Source organism: Pleurodeles waltl, chromosome 1_2 (genome assembly GCF_031143425.1).
Source record: "Pleurodeles waltl isolate 20211129_DDA chromosome 1_2, aPleWal1.hap1.20221129, whole genome shotgun sequence".
NCBI lineage: Eukaryota > Metazoa > Chordata > Amphibia > Caudata > Salamandridae > Pleurodeles > Pleurodeles waltl.
In genome coordinates, this window is record NC_090437.1 from 381,212,709 (window position 1) to 381,232,452 (window position 19,744).

Genomic DNA, 19,744 nt, shown 5'->3' on the forward strand with positions numbered 1-19,744 from the left:
GTGTGGCTGGGACCAGGTTCTGTTACCCAGAATCCTTTGCAAACCTCAAAATTTGGCTAAAAAAACACATGTTCCTCACATTTCTGTGGCAGAAAGTTCTAGAATCTGAGAGGAGCCACAAATTTCCTTCCACCCAGCGTTCCACCACGTCTCCCGATAAAAATGATACCTCACTTATGTGGGTAGGCCTAGCGCCCGCGACAGGAAACGCCCCAAAGCGCAACGTGGACACAGCCACATTTTTGAATGAAAACAGAGGTGTTTTTTGCAAAGTGCCTACCTGTAGATTTTGGCCTGTAGCTCAGCCGCCACCAAGGGAAACCTACCAAACCTGTGCATTTCTGAAAACTAGAGACCTATGGGAATCCAAGATGGGGTGACTTGTGTGGCTCGGACCAGGTTCTGTTACCCAGAATCCTTCGCAAACCTCAAAATTTGGCTAAAAAAACACATGTTCCTCACATTTCTGTGGCAGAAAGTTCTAGAATCTGAGAGGAGCCACAAATTTCCTTCCACCCAGCGTTCCCCCACGACTCCCGATAAAAATGATACCTCACTTGTGTGTGTAGGCCTAGCGCCCGCGACAGGAAATGCCCCAAAGCGCAACGTGGACACAGCCAAATTTTGGAAGGAAAACAGAGGTGTTTTTTGCAAAGTGCCTACCTGTAGATTTTGGCCTGTAGCTCAGCCGCCACCTAGGGAAACCTACCAAACCTGTGCATTTCTGAAAACTAGAGACCTAGGGGAATCCAAGATGGGGTGACTTGTGTGGCTGGGACCAGGTTCTTTTACCCAGAATCCTTTGCAAACCTCAAAATTTGGCTAAAAAAACACATGTTCCTCACATTTCTGTGGCAGAAAGTTCTGGAATCTGAGAGGAGCCACAAATTTCCTTCCACACAGCGTTCCCCCACGTCTCCCGATAAAAATGATACCTCACTTGTGTGGGTAGGCCTAGCGCCCGCGACAGGAAACGCCCCAAAGAGCAACGTGGACACAGCCAAATTTTTGAAGGAAAACAGGTGTTTTTTGCAAAGTGCCTTCCTGTAGATTTTGGCCTGTAGCTCAGCCGCCACCTAGGGAAACCTACCAAACCTGTGCTTTTCTGAAAACTAGAGACCTAGGGGAATCCAAGATGGGGTGACTTGTGTGGCTCGGACCAGGTTCTGTTACCCAGAATCCTTTGCAAACCTCAAAATTTGGCTAAAAAAACACATGTTCCTCACATTTCTGTGGCAGAAAGTTCTAGAATCTGAGAGGAGCCACAAATTTCCTTCCACCCAGCGTTCCCCCACGTCTCCCGATAAAAATGATACCTCACTTATGTGGGTAGTCCTAGCGCCCGCGACAGGAAACGCCCCAAAGCGCAACGTGGACACAGCCAAATTTTTGAAGGAAAGCAGAGGTGTTTTTTGCAAAGTGCCTACCTGTAGATTTTGGCCTGTAGCTCAGCCGCCACCTAGGGAAACCTACCAAACCTGTGCATTTCTGAAAACTAGAGACCTAGGGGAATCCAAGATGGGGTGACTTGTGTGGCTGGGACCAGGTTCTGTTACCCAGAATCCTTTGCAAACCTAAAAATTTGGCTTAAAAAACACATGTTCCTCAAATTTCTGTGGCAGAAAGTTCTGGAATCTGAGAGGAGCCACAAATTTCCTTCCACCCAGCGTTCCCCCAAGTCTCCCGATAAAAATGATACTTCACTTGTGTGGGTAGGCCTAGCGCCCGCGACAGGAAACGCCCCAAAGCGCAACGTGGACACAGCCAAATTTTTGAAGGAAAACAGAGGTGGTTTTTGCAAAGTGCCTATCTGTAGATTTTGGCCTGTAGCTCAACCGCCACGTAGGGAAACCTACCAAACCTGTGCATTTCTGAAAACTAGAGACCTAGGGGAATCCAAGATGGGGTGACTTGTGTGGCTGTGACCAGGTTCTTTTACCCAGAATCCTTTGCAAACCTCAAAATTTGGCTACAAAAACACATGTTCCTCACATTTCTGTGGCAGAAAGTTCTGGAATCTGAGAGGAGCCACAAATTTCCTTCCACACAGCGTTCCCCCACGTCTCCCGATAAAAATGATACCTCACTTGTGTGGGTAGGCCTAGCGCCCGCGACAGGAAACGCCCCAAAGCGCAACGTGGACACAGCCAAATTTTTGAAGGAAAACAGAGGTGTTTTTTGCAAAGTGCCTTCCTGTAGATTTTGGCCTGTAGCTCAGCCGCCACCTAGGGAAACCTACCAAACCTGTGCTTTTCTGAAAACTAGAGATCTAGGGGAATCCAAGATGGGGTGACTTGTGTGGCTCGGACCAGGTTCTGTTACCCAGAATCCTTTGCAAACCTCAAAATTTGGCTAAAAAAACACATGTTCCTCACATTTCTGTGGCGGAAAGTTCTAGAATCTGAGAGGAGCCACAAATTTCCTTCCACCCAGCGTTCCCCCACGCCTCCCGATAAAAATGATACCTCACTTATGTGGGTAGTCCTAGCGCCCGCGACAGGAAACGCCCCAAAGCGCAACGTGGACACAGCCAAATTTTTGAAGGAAAGCAGAGGTGTTTTTTGCAAAGTGCCTTCCTGTAGATTTTGGCCTGTAGCTCAGCCGCCACCTAGGGAAACCTACCAAACCTGTGCGTTTCTGAAAACTAGAGACCTAGGGGAATCCAAGATGGGGTGACTTGTGTGGCTGGGCCAGGTTCTGTTACCCAGAATCCTTTGCAAACCTCAAAATTTGGCTAAAAAAACACATGTTCCTCACATTTCTGTGGCAGAAAGTTCTGGAATCTGAGAGGAGCCACAAATTTCCTTCCACCCAGCGTTCCCCCAAGTCTTCCGATAAAAATGATACTTCACTTGTGTGGGTAGGCCTAGCGCCCGTGACAGGAAATGCCCCAAAGCGCAACGTGGACACAGCCAAATTTTTGAAGGAAAACAGAGGTGTTTTTTGCAAAGTGCCTACCTGTAGATTTTGGCCTGTAGCTCAACCGCCACCTAGGGAAACCTACCAAACCTATGCATTTCTGAAAACTAGAGACCTAGGGGAATCCAAGATGGGGTGACTTGTGTGGCTGGGACCAGGTTCTGTTACCCAGAATCCTTTGCAAACCTCAAAATTTGGCTAAAAAAACACATGTTCCTCACATTTCTGTGGCAGAAAGTTCTGGAATCTGAGAGGAACCACAAATTTCCTTCCACCCAGCGTTCCCCCACGTCTCCCGATAAAAATGATACCTCACTTGTGTGGGTAGGCCTAGTGCCCGCGACAGGAAACGCCCCAAAGCGCAACGTGGACACAGCCAAATTTTTGAAGGAAAACAGAGGTGTTTTTTGCAAAGTGCCTACCTGTAGATTTTGGCCTGTAGCTCAACCGCCACCTAGGAAACCTACCAAAGCTGTGCATTTCTGAAAACTAGAAACCTAGGGGAATCCAAGATGGGGTGACTTGTGTGGCTGGGACCAGGTTCTGTTACCCAGAATCCTTTGCAAACCTCAAAATTTGGCTAAAAAAACACATGTTCCTCACATTTCTGTGGCGGAAAGTTCTAGAATCTGAGAGGAGCAACAAATTTCCTTCCACCCAGCGTTCCCCCACGTCTCCCGATAAAAATGATACCTCACTTATGTGGGTAGTCCTAGCGCCCGCGACAGGAAACGCCCCAAAGCGCAACGTGGACACAGCCAAATTTTTGAAGGAAAGCAGAGGTGTTTTTTACAAAGTGCCTACCTGTAGATTTTGGCCTGTAGCTCAGCCGCCACCTAGGAAAACCTACCAAACCTGTGCATTTCTGAAAACTAGAGACCTAGGGGAATCCAAGATGGGGTGACTTGTGTGGCTGGGACCAGGTTCTGTTACCCAGAATCCTTTGCAAACCTCAAAATTTGGCTGAAAAAACACATGTTCCTCACATTTCTGTGGCAGAAAGTTCTGGAATCTGAGAGGAGCCACAAATTTCCTTTCACCCAGCGTTCCCCCAAGTCTCCCGATAAAAATGATACCTCACTTGTGTGGGTAGGCCTAGCGCCCGCGACAGGAAACGCCCCAAAGAGCAACGTGGACACAGCCAAATTTTTGAAGGAAAACAGAGGTGGTTTTTGCAAAGTGCCTATCTGTAGATTTTGGCCTGTAGCTCAACCGCCACCTAGGGAAACCTACCAAAGCTGTGCATTTCTGAAAACTAGAAACCTAGGGGAATCCAAGATGGGGTGACTTGTGTGGCTGGGACCAGGTTCTGTTACCCAGAATCCTTTGCAAACCTCAAAATTTGGCTAAAAAAACACATGTTCCTCACATTTCTGTGGCAGAAAGTTCTAGAATCTGAGAGGAGCCACAAATTTCCTTCCACCCAGCGTTCCACCACGTCTCCCGATAAAAATGATACCTCACTTATGTGGGTAGGCCTAGCGCCCGCGACAGGAAACGCCCCAAAGCGCAACGTGGACACAGCCAAATTTTTGAAGGAAAACAGAGGTGTTTTTTGCAAAGTGCCTACCTGTAGATTTTGGCCTGTAGCTCAGCTGCCACCTAGGGAAACCTACCAAACCTGTGCATTTCTGAAAACTAGAGACCTATGGGAATCCAAGATGGGGTGACTTGTGTGGCTCGGACCAGGTTCTGTTACCCAGAATCCTTCGCAAACCTCAAAATTTGGCTAAAAAAACACATGTTCCTCACATTTCTGTGGCAGAAAGTTCTAGAATCTGAGAGGAGCCACAAATTTCCTTCCACCCAGCGTTCCCCCACGACTCCCGATAAAAATGATACCTCACTTATGTGTGTAGGCCTAGCGCCCGCGACAGGAAATGCCCCAAAGCGCAACGTGGACACAGCCAAATTTTGGAAGGAAAACAGAGGTGTTTTTTGCAAAGTGCCTACCTGTAGATTTTGGCCTGTAGCTCTGCCGCCACCTAGGGAAACCTACCAAACCTGTGCATTTCTGAAAACTAGAGACCTAGGGGAATCCAAGATGGGGTGACTTGTGTGGCTGGGACCAGGTTCTTTTACCCAGAATCCTTTGCAAACCTCAAAATTTGGCTAAAAAAACACATGTTCCTCACATTTCTGTGGCAGAAAGTTCTGGAATCTGAGAGGAGCCACAAATTTCCTTCCACACAGCGTTCCCCCACGTCTCCCGATAAAAATGATACCTCACTTGTGTGGGTAGGCCTAGCGCCCGCGACAGGAAACGCCCCAAAGCGCAACGTGGACACAGCCATATTTTTGAAGCAAAACAGAGGTGTTTTTTGCAAAGTGCCTTCCTGTAGATTTTGGCCTGTAGCTCAGCCGCCACCTAGGGAAACCTACCAAACCTGTGCTTTTCTGAAAACTAGAGACCTAGGGGAATCCAAGATGGGGTGACTTGTGTGGCTCGGACCAGGTTCTGTTACCCAGAATCCTTTGCAAACCTCAAAATTTGGCTAAAAAAACACATGTTCCTCACATTTCTGTGGCAGAAAGTTCTAGAATCTGAGAGGAGCCACAAATTTCCTTCCACCCAGCGTTCCCCCACGTCTCCCGATAAAAATGATACCTCACTTATGTGGGTAGTCCTAGCGCCCGCGACAGGAAACGCCCCAAAGCGCAACGTGGACACAGCCAAATTTTTGAAGGAAAGCAGAGGTGTTTTTTGCAAAGTGCCTACCTGTAGATTTTGGCCTGTAGCTCAGCCGCCACCTAGGGAAACCTACCAAACCTGTGCATTTCTGAAAACTAGAGACCTAGGGGAATCCAAGATGGGGTGACTTGTGTGGCTGGGACCAGGTTCTGTTACCCAGAATCCTTTGCAAACCTCAAAATTTGGCTTAAAAAACACATGTTCCTCACATTTCTGTGGCAGAAAGTTCTGGAATCTGAGAGGAGCCACAAATTTCCTTCCACCCAGCGTTCCCCCAAGTCTCCCGATAAAAATGATACTTCACTTGTGTGGGTAGGCGTAGCGCTCGCGACAGGAAACGCCCCAAAGCGCAACGTGGACACAGCCAAATTTTTGAAGGAAAACAGAGGTGGTTTTTGCAAAGTGCCTATCTGTAGATTTTGGCCTGTAGCTCAACCGCCACCTAGGGAAACCTACCAAAGCTGTGCATTTCTGAAAACTAGAAACCTAGGGGAATCCAAGATGGGGTGACTTGTGTGGCTGGGACCAGGTTCTGTTACCCAGAATCCTTTGCAAACCTCAAAATTTGGCTAAAAAAACACATGTTCCTCACATTTCTGTGGCAGAAAGTTCTAGAATCTGAGAGGAGCCACAAATTTCCTTCCACCCAGCGTTCCACCACGTCTCCCGATAAAAATGATACCTCACTTACGTGGGTAGGCCTAGCGCCCGCGACAGGAAACGCCCCAAAGCGCAACGTGGACACAGCCAAATTTTGGAAGGAAAACAGAGGTGTTTTTTGCAAAGTTCCTACCTGTAGATTTTGGCCTGTAGCTCAGCCGCCACCTAGGGAAACCTACCAAACCTGTGCATTTCTGAAAACTAGAGACCTAGGGGAATCCAAGATGGGGTGACTTGTTTGGCTGGGACCAGGTTCTTTTACCCAGAATCCTTTGCAAACCTCAAAATTTGGCTAAAAAAACACATGTTCCTCACATTTCTGTGGCAGAAAGTTCTGGAATCTGAGAGGAGGCACAAATTTCCTTCCACCCAGCGTTCCCCCACGTCTCCCGATAAAAATGATACCTCACTTATGTGGGTAGGCCTAGCGCCCGCGACAGGAAGCACCCCAAAGCGCAACGTGGACACAGCCAAATTTTTGAAGGAAAACAGAGGTGTTTTTTGCAAAGTGCCTACCTGTAGATATTGGCCTGTAGATCAGCCGCCACCTAGGGAAACCTACCAAACCTGTGCATTTCTGAAAACTAGAGACCTAGGGGAATCCAAGATGGGGTGACTTCTGTGGCTGGGACCAGGTTCTGTTACCCAGAATCCTTCGCAAACCTCAAAATTTGGCTAAAAAAACACATGTTCCTCACATTTCTGTGGCAGAAAGTTCTAGAATCTGAGAGGAGCCACAAATTTCCTTCCACCCAGCGTTCCCCCACGACTCCCGATAAAAATGATACCTCACTTGTGTGGGTAGGCCTAGCGCCCGCAACAGGATATGCCCCAAAGCGCAACGTGGACACAGCCAAATTTTTGAAGGAAAACAGAGGTGTTTTTTGCAAAGTGCCTACCTGTAGATTTTGGCCTGTAGCTCAGCCGCCACCTAGGGAAACCTACCAAACCTGTGCATTTCTGAAAACTAGAGACCTAGGGGAATCCAAGATGGGGTGACTTGTGTGGCTGGGACCAGGTTCTGTTACCCAGAATCCTTTGCAAACCTCAAAATTTGGCTAAACAAAACACATGTTCCTCACATTTCTCTGGCAGAAAGTTCTGGAATCTGAGAGGAGCCACAAATTTCCTTCCACCCAGCGTTCCCCCACGACTCCCGATTAAAATTATACCTCACTTGTGTGGGTAGGCCTAGCGCCCGCGACAGGAAATGCCCCAAAGCGCAACGTGGACACAGCCAAATTTTTGAAGGAAAACAGAGGTGTTTTTTGCAAAGTGCCTACCTGTAGATATTGGCCTGTAGATCAGCCGCCACCTAGGGAAACCTACCAAACCTGTGCATTTCTGAAAACTAGAGACCTAGGGGAATCCAAGATGGGGTGACTTCTGTGGCTGGGACCAGGTTCTGTTACCCAGAATCCTTCGCAAACCTCAAAATTTGGCTAAAAAAACACATGTTCCTCACATTTCTGTGGCAGAAAGTTCTAGAATCTGAGAGGAGCCACAAATTTCCTTCCACCCAGCGTTCCCGCACGACTCCCGATAAAAATGATACCTCACTTGTGTGGGTAGGCCTAGCGCCCGCAACAGGATATGCCCCAAAGCGCAACGTGGACACAGCCAAATTTTTGAAGGAAAACAGAGGTGTTTTTTGCAAAGTGCCTACCTGTAGATTTTGGCCTGTAGCTCAGCCGCCACCTAGGGAAACCTACCAAACCTGTGCATTTCTGAAAACTAGAGACCTAGGGGAATCCAAGATGGGGTGACTTGTGTGGCTGGGACCAGGTTCTGTTACCCAGAATCCTTTGCAAACCTCAAAATTTGGCTAAACAAAACACATGTTCCTCACATTTCTCTGGCAGAAAGTTCTGGAATCTGAGAGGAGCCACAAATTTCCTTCCACCCAGCGTTCCCCCACGACTCCCGATTAAAATGATACCTCACTTGTGTGGGTAGGCCTAGCGCCCGCGACAGGAAATGCCCCAAAGCGCAACGTGGACACAGCCAAATTTTTGAAGGAAAACAGAGGTGTTTTTTGCAAAGTGCCTACCTGTAGATTTTGGCCTGTAGCTCAGCCGCCACCTAGGGAAACCTACCAAACCTGTGCGTTTCTGAAAACTAGAGACCTAGGGGAATCCAAGATGGGGTGACTTGTGTGGCTGGGCCAGGTTCTGTTACCCAGAATCCTTTGCAAACCTCAAAATTTGGCTAAAAAAACACATGTTCCTCACATTTCTGTGGCAGAAAGTTCTGGAATCTGAGAGGAGCCACAAATTTCCTTCCACCCAGCGTTCCCCCAAGTCTTCCGATAAAAATGATACTTCACTTGTGTGGGTAGGCCTAGCGCCCGTGACAGGAAATGCCCCAAAGCGCAACGTGGACACAGCCAAATTTTTGAAGGAAAACAGAGGTGTTTTTTGCAAAGTGCCTACCTGTAGATTTTGGCCTGTAGCTCAACCGCCACCTAGGGAAACCTACCAAACCTATGCATTTCTGAAAACTAGAGACCTAGGGGAATCCAAGATGGGGTGACTTGTGTGGCTGGGACCAGGTTCTGTTACCCAGAATCCTTTGCAAACCTCAAAATTTGGCTAAAAAAACACATGTTCCTCACATTTCTGTGGCAGAAAGTTCTGGAATCTGAGAGGAACCACAAATTTCCTTCCACCCAGCGTTCCCCCACGTCTCCCGATAAAAATGATACCTCACTTGTGTGGGTAGGCCTAGTGCCCGCGACAGGAAACGCCCCAAAGCGCAACGTGGACACAGCCAAATTTTTGAAGGAAAACAGAGGTGTTTTTTGCAAAGTGCCTACCTGTAGATTTTGGCCTGTAGCTCAACCGCCACCTAGGAAACCTACCAAAGCTGTGCATTTCTGAAAACTAGAAACCTAGGGGAATCCAAGATGGGGTGACTTGTGTGGCTGGGACCAGGTTCTGTTACCCAGAATCCTTTGCAAACCTCAAAATTTGGCTAAAAAAACACATGTTCCTCACATTTCTGTGGCGGAAAGTTCTAGAATCTGAGAGGAGCAACAAATTTCCTTCCACCCAGCGTTCCCCCACGTCTCCCGATAAAAATGATACCTCACTTATGTGGGTAGTCCTAGCGCCCGCGACAGGAAACGCCCCAAAGCGCAACGTGGACACAGCCAAATTTTTGAAGGAAAGCAGAGGTGTTTTTTACAAAGTGCCTACCTGTAGATTTTGGCCTGTAGCTCAGCCGCCACCTAGGAAAACCTACCAAACCTGTGCATTTCTGAAAACTAGAGACCTAGGGGAATCCAAGATGGGGTGACTTGTGTGGCTGGGACCAGGTTCTGTTACCCAGAATCCTTTGCAAACCTCAAAATTTGGCTGAAAAAACACATGTTCCTCACATTTCTGTGGCAGAAAGTTCTGGAATCTGAGAGGAGCCACAAATTTCCTTTCACCCAGCGTTCCCCCAAGTCTCCCGATAAAAATGATACCTCACTTGTGTGGGTAGGCCTAGCGCCCGCGACAGGAAACGCCCCAAAGAGCAACGTGGACACAGCCAAATTTTTGAAGGAAAACAGAGGTGGTTTTTGCAAAGTGCCTATCTGTAGATTTTGGCCTGTAGCTCAACCGCCACCTAGGGAAACCTACCAAAGCTGTGCATTTCTGAAAACTAGAAACCTAGGGGAATCCAAGATGGGGTGACTTGTGTGGCTGGGACCAGGTTCTGTTACCCAGAATCCTTTGCAAACCTCAAAATTTGGCTAAAAAAACACATGTTCCTCACATTTCTGTGGCAGAAAGTTCTAGAATCTGAGAGGAGCCACAAATTTCCTTCCACCCAGCGTTCCACCACGTCTCCCGATAAAAATGATACCTCACTTATGTGGGTAGGCCTAGCGCCCGCGACAGGAAACGCCCCAAAGCGCAACGTGGACACAGCCAAATTTTTGAAGGAAAACAGAGGTGTTTTTTGCAAAGTGCCTACCTGTAGATTTTGGCCTGTAGCTCAGCTGCCACCTAGGGAAACCTACCAAACCTGTGCATTTCTGAAAACTAGAGACCTATGGGAATCCAAGATGGGGTGACTTGTGTGGCTCGGACCAGGTTCTGTTACCCAGAATCCTTCGCAAACCTCAAAATTTGGCTAAAAAAACACATGTTCCTCACATTTCTGTGGCAGAAAGTTCTAGAATCTGAGAGGAGCCACAAATTTCCTTCCACCCAGCGTTCCCCCACGACTCCCGATAAAAATGATACCTCACTTATGTGTGTAGGCCTAGCGCCCGCGACAGGAAATGCCCCAAAGCGCAACGTGGACACAGCCAAATTTTGGAAGGAAAACAGAGGTGTTTTTTGCAAAGTGCCTACCTGTAGATTTTGGCCTGTAGCTCTGCCGCCACCTAGGGAAACCTACCAAACCTGTGCATTTCTGAAAACTAGAGACCTAGGGGAATCCAAGATGGGGTGACTTGTGTGGCTGGGACCAGGTTCTTTTACCCAGAATCCTTTGCAAACCTCAAAATTTGGCTAAAAAAACACATGTTCCTCACATTTCTGTGGCAGAAAGTTCTGGAATCTGAGAGGAGCCACAAATTTCCTTCCACACAGCGTTCCCCCACGTCTCCCGATAAAAATGATACCTCACTTGTGTGGGTAGGCCTAGCGCCCGCGACAGGAAACGCCCCAAAGCGCAACGTGGACACAGCCATATTTTTGAAGCAAAACAGAGGTGTTTTTTGCAAAGTGCCTTCCTGTAGATTTTGGCCTGTAGCTCAGCCGCCACCTAGGGAAACCTACCAAACCTGTGCTTTTCTGAAAACTAGAGACCTAGGGGAATCCAAGATGGGGTGACTTGTGTGGCTCGGACCAGGTTCTGTTACCCAGAATCCTTTGCAAACCTCAAAATTTGGCTAAAAAAACACATGTTCCTCACATTTCTGTGGCAGAAAGTTCTAGAATCTGAGAGGAGCCACAAATTTCCTTCCACCCAGCGTTCCCCCACGTCTCCCGATAAAAATGATACCTCACTTATGTGGGTAGTCCTAGCGCCCGCGACAGGAAACGCCCCAAAGCGCAACGTGGACACAGCCAAATTTTTGAAGGAAAGCAGAGGTGTTTTTTGCAAAGTGCCTACCTGTAGATTTTGGCCTGTAGCTCAGCCGCCACCTAGGGAAACCTACCAAACCTGTGCATTTCTGAAAACTAGAGACCTAGGGGAATCCAAGATGGGGTGACTTGTGTGGCTGGGACCAGGTTCTGTTACCCAGAATCCTTTGCAAACCTCAAAATTTGGCTTAAAAAACACATGTTCCTCACATTTCTGTGGCAGAAAGTTCTGGAATCTGAGAGGAGCCACAAATTTCCTTCCACCCAGCGTTCCCCCAAGTCTCCCGATAAAAATGATACTTCACTTGTGTGGGTAGGCGTAGCGCTCGCGACAGGAAACGCCCCAAAGCGCAACGTGGACACAGCCAAATTTTTGAAGGAAAACAGAGGTGGTTTTTGCAAAGTGCCTATCTGTAGATTTTGGCCTGTAGCTCAACCGCCACCTAGGGAAACCTACCAAAGCTGTGCATTTCTGAAAACTAGAAACCTAGGGGAATCCAAGATGGGGTGACTTGTGTGGCTGGGACCAGGTTCTGTTACCCAGAATCCTTTGCAAACCTCAAAATTTGGCTAAAAAAACACATGTTCCTCACATTTCTGTGGCAGAAAGTTCTAGAATCTGAGAGGAGCCACAAATTTCCTTCCACCCAGCGTTCCACCACGTCTCCCGATAAAAATGATACCTCACTTACGTGGGTAGGCCTAGCGCCCGCGACAGGAAACGCCCCAAAGCGCAACGTGGACACAGCCAAATTTTGGAAGGAAAACAGAGGTGTTTTTTGCAAAGTTCCTACCTGTAGATTTTGGCCTGTAGCTCAGCCGCCACCTAGGGAAACCTACCAAACCTGTGCATTTCTGAAAACTAGAGACCTAGGGGAATCCAAGATGGGGTGACTTGTTTGGCTGGGACCAGGTTCTTTTACCCAGAATCCTTTGCAAACCTCAAAATTTGGCGAAAAAAACACATGTTCCTCACATTTCTGTGGCAGAAAGTTCTGGAATCTGAGAGGAGGCACAAATTTCCTTCCACCCAGCGTTCCCCCACGTCTCCCGATAAAAATGATACCTCACTTATGTGGGTAGGCCTAGCGCCCGCGACAGGAAGCACCCCAAAGCGCAACGTGGACACAGCCAAATTTTTGAAGGAAAACAGAGGTGTTTTTTGCAAAGTGCCTACCTGTAGATATTGGCCTGTAGATCAGCCGCCACCTAGGGAAACCTACCAAACCTGTGCATTTCTGAAAACTAGAGACCTAGGGGAATCCAAGATGGGGTGACTTCTGTGGCTGGGACCAGGTTCTGTTACCCAGAATCCTTCGCAAACCTCAAAATTTGGCTAAAAAAACACATGTTCCTCACATTTCTGTGGCAGAAAGTTCTAGAATCTGAGAGGAGCCACAAATTTCCTTCCACCCAGCGTTCCCCCACGACTCCCGATAAAAATGATACCTCACTTGTGTGGGTAGGCCTAGCGCCCGCAACAGGATATGCCCCAAAGCGCAACGTGGACACAGCCAAATTTTTGAAGGAAAACAGAGGTGTTTTTTGCAAAGTGCCTACCTGTAGATTTTGGCCTGTAGCTCAGCCGCCACCTAGGGAAACCTACCAAACCTGTGCATTTCTGAAAACTAGAGACCTAGGGGAATCCAAGATGGGGTGACTTGTGTGGCTGGGACCAGGTTCTGTTACCCAGAATCCTTTGCAAACCTCAAAATTTGGCTAAACAAAACACATGTTCCTCACATTTCTCTGGCAGAAAGTTCTGGAATCTGAGAGGAGCCACAAATTTCCTTCCACCCAGCGTTCCCCCACGACTCCCGATTAAAATTATACCTCACTTGTGTGGGTAGGCCTAGCGCCCGCGACAGGAAATGCCCCAAAGCGCAACGTGGACACAGCCAAATTTTTGAAGGAAAACAGAGGTGTTTTTTGCAAAGTGCCTACCTGTAGATATTGGCCTGTAGATCAGCCGCCACCTAGGGAAACCTACCAAACCTGTGCATTTCTGAAAACTAGAGACCTAGGGGAATCCAAGATGGGGTGACTTCTGTGGCTGGGACCAGGTTCTGTTACCCAGAATCCTTCACAAACCTCAAAATTTGGCTAAAAAAACACATGTTCCTCACATTTCTGTGGCAGAAAGTTCTAGAATCTGAGAGGAGCCACAAATTTCCTTCCACCCAGCGTTCCCGCACGACTCCCGATAAAAATGATACCTCACTTGTGTGGGTAGGCCTAGCGCCCGCAACAGGATATGCCCCAAAGCGCAACGTGGACACAGCCAAATTTTTGAAGGAAAACAGAGGTGTTTTTTGCAAAGTGCCTACCTGTAGATTTTGGCCTGTAGCTCAGCCGCCACCTAGGGAAACCTACCAAACCTGTGCATTTCTGAAAACTAGAGACCTAGGGGAATCCAAGATGGGGTGACTTGTGTGGCTGGGACCAGGTTCTGTTACCCAGAATCCTTTGCAAACCTCAAAATTTGGCTAAACAAAACACATGTTCCTCACATTTCTCTGGCAGAAAGTTCTGGAATCTGAGAGGAGCCACAAATTTCCTTCCACCCAGCGTTCCCCCACGACTCCCGATTAAAATGATACCTCACTTGTGTGGGTAGGCCTAGCGCCCGCGACAGGAAATGCCCCAAAGCGCAACGTGGACACAGCCAAATTTTTGAAGGAAAACAGAGGTGTTTTTTGCAAAGTGCCTACCTGTAGATTTTGGCCTGTAGCTCAGCCGCCACCTAGGGAAACCTACCAAACCTGTGCATTTCTGAAAACTAGATAACTAGGGGAATCCAAGATGGGGTGACTTGTGTGGCTGCGACCAGGTTCTGTTACCCAGAATCCTTTGCAAACCTCAAAATTTGGCTAAAAAAACACATGTTCCTCACATTTCTGTGGCAGAAAGTTCTGGAATCTGAGAGGAGCCACAAATTTCCTTCCACCCAGCGTTCCCCCACGTCTCCCGATAAAAATGATACCTCACTTGTGTGGGTAGGCCTAGCGCCCGCGACAGGAAACGCCCCAAAGCGCAACGTGGACACAGCCAAATTTTTGAAGGAAAACAGAGGTGTTTTTTGCAAAGTGCCTTCCTGTAGATTTTGGCCTGTAGCTCAGCCGCCACCTAGGGAAACCTACCAAACCTGTGCTTTTCTGAAAACTAGAGGAATCCAAGATGGGGTGACTTGTGTGGCTCGGACCAGGTTCTGTTACCCAGAATCCTTTGCAAACCTCAAAATTTGGCTAAAAAAACACATGTTCCTCACATTTCTGTGGCAGAAAGTTCTAGAATCTGAGAGGAGCCACAAATTTCCTTCCACCCAGCGTTCCCCCACGTCTCCCGATAAAAATGATACCTCACTTATGTGGGTAGTCCTAGCGCCCGCGACAGGAAACGCCCCAAAGCGCAACGTGGACACAGCCAAATTTTTGAAGGAAAGCAGAGGTGTTTTTTGCAAAGTGCCTACCTGTAGATTTTGGCCTGTAGCTCAGCCGCCACCTAGGGAAACCTACCAAACCTGTGCATTTCTGAAAACTAGAGACCTAGGGGAATCCAATATGGGGTGACTTGTGTGGCTGGGACCAGGTTCTGTTACCCAGAATCCTTTGCAAACCTCATAATTTGGCTAAAAAAACACATGTTCCTCACATTTCTGTGGCAGAAAGTTCTGGAATCTGAGAGGAGCCACAAATTTCCTATGACACAGCGTTCCCCCACGTCTTCCGATAAAAATGATACCTCACTTGTGTGGGTAGGCCTAGCGCCCGTGACAGGAAACGCCCCAAAGCGCAACGTGGACACAGCCAAATTTTTGAAGGAAAACAGAGGTGTTTTTTGCAAAGTGCCTACCTGTAGATTTTGGCCTGTAGCTCAGCCGCCACCTAGGGAAACCTACCAAACCTCTGCATTTCTGAAAACTAGAGACCTAGGGGAATCCAAGATGGGGTGACTTGTGTGGCTGGGACCAGGTTCTGTTACCCAGAATCCTTTGCAAACCTCAAAATTTGGCTAAAAAAACACATGTTCCTCACATTTCTGTGGCAGAAAGTTCTAGAATCTGAGAGGAGCCACAAATTTCCTTCCACCCAGCGTTCCCCCACGTCTCCCGATACAAATGATACCTCACTTATGTGGGTAGTCCTAGCGCCCGCGACAGGAAACGCCCCAAAGCGCAACGTGGACACAGCCAAATTTTTGAAGGAAAGCAGAGGTGTTTTTTGCAAAGTGCCTACCTGTAGATTTTGGCCTGTAGCTCAGCCGCCACCTAGGGAAACCTACCAAACCTGTGCATTTCTGAAAACTAGAGACCTAGGGGAATCCAAGATGGGGTGACTTGTGTGGCTGGGACCAGGTTCTGTTACCCAGAATCCTTTGCAAACCTCAAAATTTGGCTTAAAAAACACATGTTCCTCACATTTCTGTGGCAGAAAGTTCTGGAATCTGAGAGGAGCCACAAATTTCCTTCCACCCAGCGTTCCCCCAAGTCTCCCGATAAAAATGATACTTCACTTGTGTGGGTAGGCCTAGCGCCCGCGACAGGAAACGCCCCAAAGCGCAACGTGGACACAGCCAAATTTTTGAAGGAAAACAGAGGTGGTTTTTGCAAAGTGCCTATCTGTAGATTTTGGCCTGTAGCTCAACCGCCACCTAGGGAAACCTACCAAAGCTGTGCATTTCTGAAAACTAGAAACCTAGGGGAATCCAAGATGGGGTGACTTGTGTGGCTGGGACCAGGTTCTGTTACCCAGAATCCTTTGCAAACCTCAAAATTTGGCTAAAAAAACACATGTTCCTCACATTTCTGTGGCAGAAAGTTCTAGAATCTGAGAGGAGCCACAAATTTCCTTCCACCCAGCGTTCCACCACGTCTCCCGATAAAAATGATACCTCACTTATGTGGGTAGGCCTAGCGCCCGCGACAGGAAACGCCCCAAAGCGCAACGTGGACACAGCCCCATTTTTGAATGAAAACAGAGGTGTTTTTTGCAAAGTGCCTACCTGTAGATTTTGGCCTGTAGCTCAGCCGCCACCAAGGGAAACCTACCAAACCTGTGCATTTCTGAAAACTAGAGACCTATGGGAATCCAAGATGGGGTGACTTGTGTGGCTCGGACCAGGTTCTGTTACCCAGAATCCTTCGCAAACCTCAAAATTTGGCTAAAAAAACACATGTTCCTCACATTTCTGTGGCAGAAAGTTCTAGAATCTGAGAGGAGCCACAAATTTCCTTCCACCCAGCGTTCCCCCACGACTCCCGATAAAAATGATACCTCACTTGTGTGTGTAGGCCTAGCGCCCGCGACAGGAAATGCCCCAAAGCGCAACGTGGACACAGCCAAATTTTGGAAGGAAAACAGAGGTGTTTTTTGCAAAGTGTCTACCTGTAGATTTTGGCCTGTAGCTCAGCCGCCACCTAGGGAAACCTACCAAACCTGTGCATTTCTGAAAACTAGAGACCTAGGGGAATCCAAGATGGGGTGACTTGTGTGGCTGGGACCAGGTTCTTTTACCCAGAATCCTTTGCAAACCTCAAAATTTGGCTAAAAAAACACATGTTCCTCACATTTCTGTGGCAGAAAGTTCTGGAATCTGAGAGGAGCCACAAATTTCCTTCCACACAGCGTTCCCCCACGTCTCCCGATAAAAATGATACCTCACTTGTGTGGGTAGGCCTAGCGCCCGCGACAGGAAACGCCCCAAAGAGCAACGTGGACACAGCCAAATTTTTGAAGGAAAACAGAGGTGTTTTTTGCAAAGTGCCTTCCTGTAGATTTTGGCCTGTAGCTCAGCCGCCACCTAGGGAAACCTACCAAACCTGTGCTTTTCTGAAAACTAGAGACCTAGGGGAATCCAAGATGGGGTGACTTGTGTGGCTCGGACCAGGTTCTGTTACCCAGAATCCTTTGCAAACCTCAAAATTTGGCTAAAAAAACACATGTTCCTCACATTTCTGTGGCAGAAAGTTCTAGAATCTGAGAGGAGCCACAAATTTCCTTCCACCCAGCGTTCCCCCACGTCTCCCGATAAAAATGATACCTCACTTATGTGGGTAGTCCTAGCGCCCGCGACAGGAAACGCCCCAAAGCGCAACGTGGACACAGCCAAATTTTTGAAGGAAAGCAGAGGTGTTTTTTGCAAAGTGCCTACCTGTAGATTTTGGCCTGTAGCTCAGCCGCCACCTAGGGAAACCTACCAAACCTGTGCATTTCTGAAAACTAGAGACCTAGGGGAATCCAAGATGGGGTGACTTGTGTGGCTGGGACCAGGTTCTGTTACCCAGAATCCTTTGCAAACCTAAAAATTTGGCTTAAAAAACACATGTTCCTCAAATTTCTGTGGCAGAAAGTTCTGGAATCTGAGAGGAGCCACAAATTTCCTTCCACCCAGCGTTCCCCCAAGTCTCCCGATAAAAATGATACTTCACTTGTGTGGGTAGGCCTAGCGCCCGCGACAGGAAACGCCCCAAAGCGCAACGTGGACACAGCCAAATTTTTGAAGGAAAACAGAGGTGGTTTTTGCAAAGTGCCTATCTGTAGATTTTGGCCTGTAGCTCAACCGCCACGTAGGGAAACCTACCAAACCTGTGCATTTCTGAAAACTAGAGACCTAGGGGAATCCAAGATGGGGTGACTTGTGTGGCTGTGACCAGGTTCTTTTACCCAGAATCCTTTGCAAACCTCAAAATTTGGCTACAAAAACACATGTTCCTCACATTTCTGTGGCAGAAAGTTCTGGAATCTGAGAGGAGCCACAAATTTCCTTCCACACAGCGTTCCCCCACGTCTCCCGATAAAAATGATACCTCACTTGTGTGGGTAGGCCTAGCGCCCGTGACAGGAAACGCCCCAAAGCGCAACGTGGACACAGCCAAATTTTTGAAGGAAAACAGAGGTGTTTTTTGCAAAGTGCCTTCCTGTAGATTTTGGCCTGTAGCTCAGCCGCCACCTAGGGAAACCTACCAAACCTGTGCTTTTCTGAAAACTAGAGATCTAGGGGAATCCAAGATGGGGTGACTTGTGTGGCTCGGACCAGGTTCTGTTACCCAGAATCCTTTGCAAACCTCAAAATTTGGCTAAAAAAACACATGTTCCTCACATTTCTGTGGCGGAAAGTTCTAGAATATGAGAGGAGCCACAAATTTCCTTCCACCCAGCGTTCCCCCACGCCTCCCGATAAAAATGATACCTCACTTATGTGGGTAGTCCTAGCGCCCGCGACAGGAAACGCCCCAAAGCGCAACGTGGACACAGCCAAATTTTTGAAGGAAAGCAGAGGTGTTTTTTGCAAAGTGCCTTCCTGTAGATTTTGGCCTGTAGCTCAGCCGCCACCTAGGGAAACCTACCAAACCTGTGCATTTCTGAAAACTAGAGACCTAGGGGAATCCAAGATGGGGTGACTTGTGTGGCTGGGCCAGGTTCTGTTACCCAGAATCCTTTGCAAACCTCAAAATTTGGCTAAAAAAACACATGTTCCTCACATTTCTGTGGCAGAAAGTTCTGGAATCTGAGAGGAGCCACAAATTTCCTTCCACCCAGCGTTCCCCCAAGTCTTCCGATAAAAATGATACTTCACTTGTGTGGGTAGGCCTAGCGCCCGTGACAGGAAATGCCCCAAAGCGCAACGTGGACACAGCCAAATTTTTGAAGGAAAACAGAGGTGTTTTTTGCAAAGTGCCTACCTGTAGATTTTGGCCTGTAGCTCAACCGCCACCTAGGGAAACCTACCAAACCTATGCATTTCTGAAAACTAGAGACCTAGGGGAATCCAAGATGGGGTGACTTGTGTGGCTGGGACCAGGTTCTGTTACCCAGAATCCTTTGCAAACCTCAAAATTTGGCTAAAAAAACACATGTTCCTCACATTTCTGTGGCAGAAAGTTCTGGAATCTGAGAGGAACCACAAATTTCCTTCCACCCAGCGTTCCCCCACGTCTCCCGATAAAAATGATACCTCACTTGTGTGGGTAGGCCTAGTGCCCGCGACAGGAAACGCCCCAAAGCGCAACGTGGACACAGCCAAATTTTTGAAGGAAAACAGAGGTGTTTTTTGCAAAGTGCCTACCTGTAGATTTTGGCCTGTAGCTCAACCGCCACCTAGGGAAACCTACCAAAGCTGTGCATTTCTGAAAACTAGAAACCTAGGGGAATCCAAGATGGGGTGACTTGTGTGGCTGGGACCAGGTTCTGTTACCCAGAATCCTTTGCAAACCTCAAAATTTGGCTAAAAAAACACATGTTCCTCACATTTCTGTGGCAGAAAGTTCTAGAATCTGAGAGGAGCAACAAATTTCCTTCCACCCAGCGTTCCCCCACGTCTCCCGATAAAAATGATACCTCACTTATGTGGGTAGTCCTAGCGCCCGCGACAGGAAACGCCCCAAAGCGCA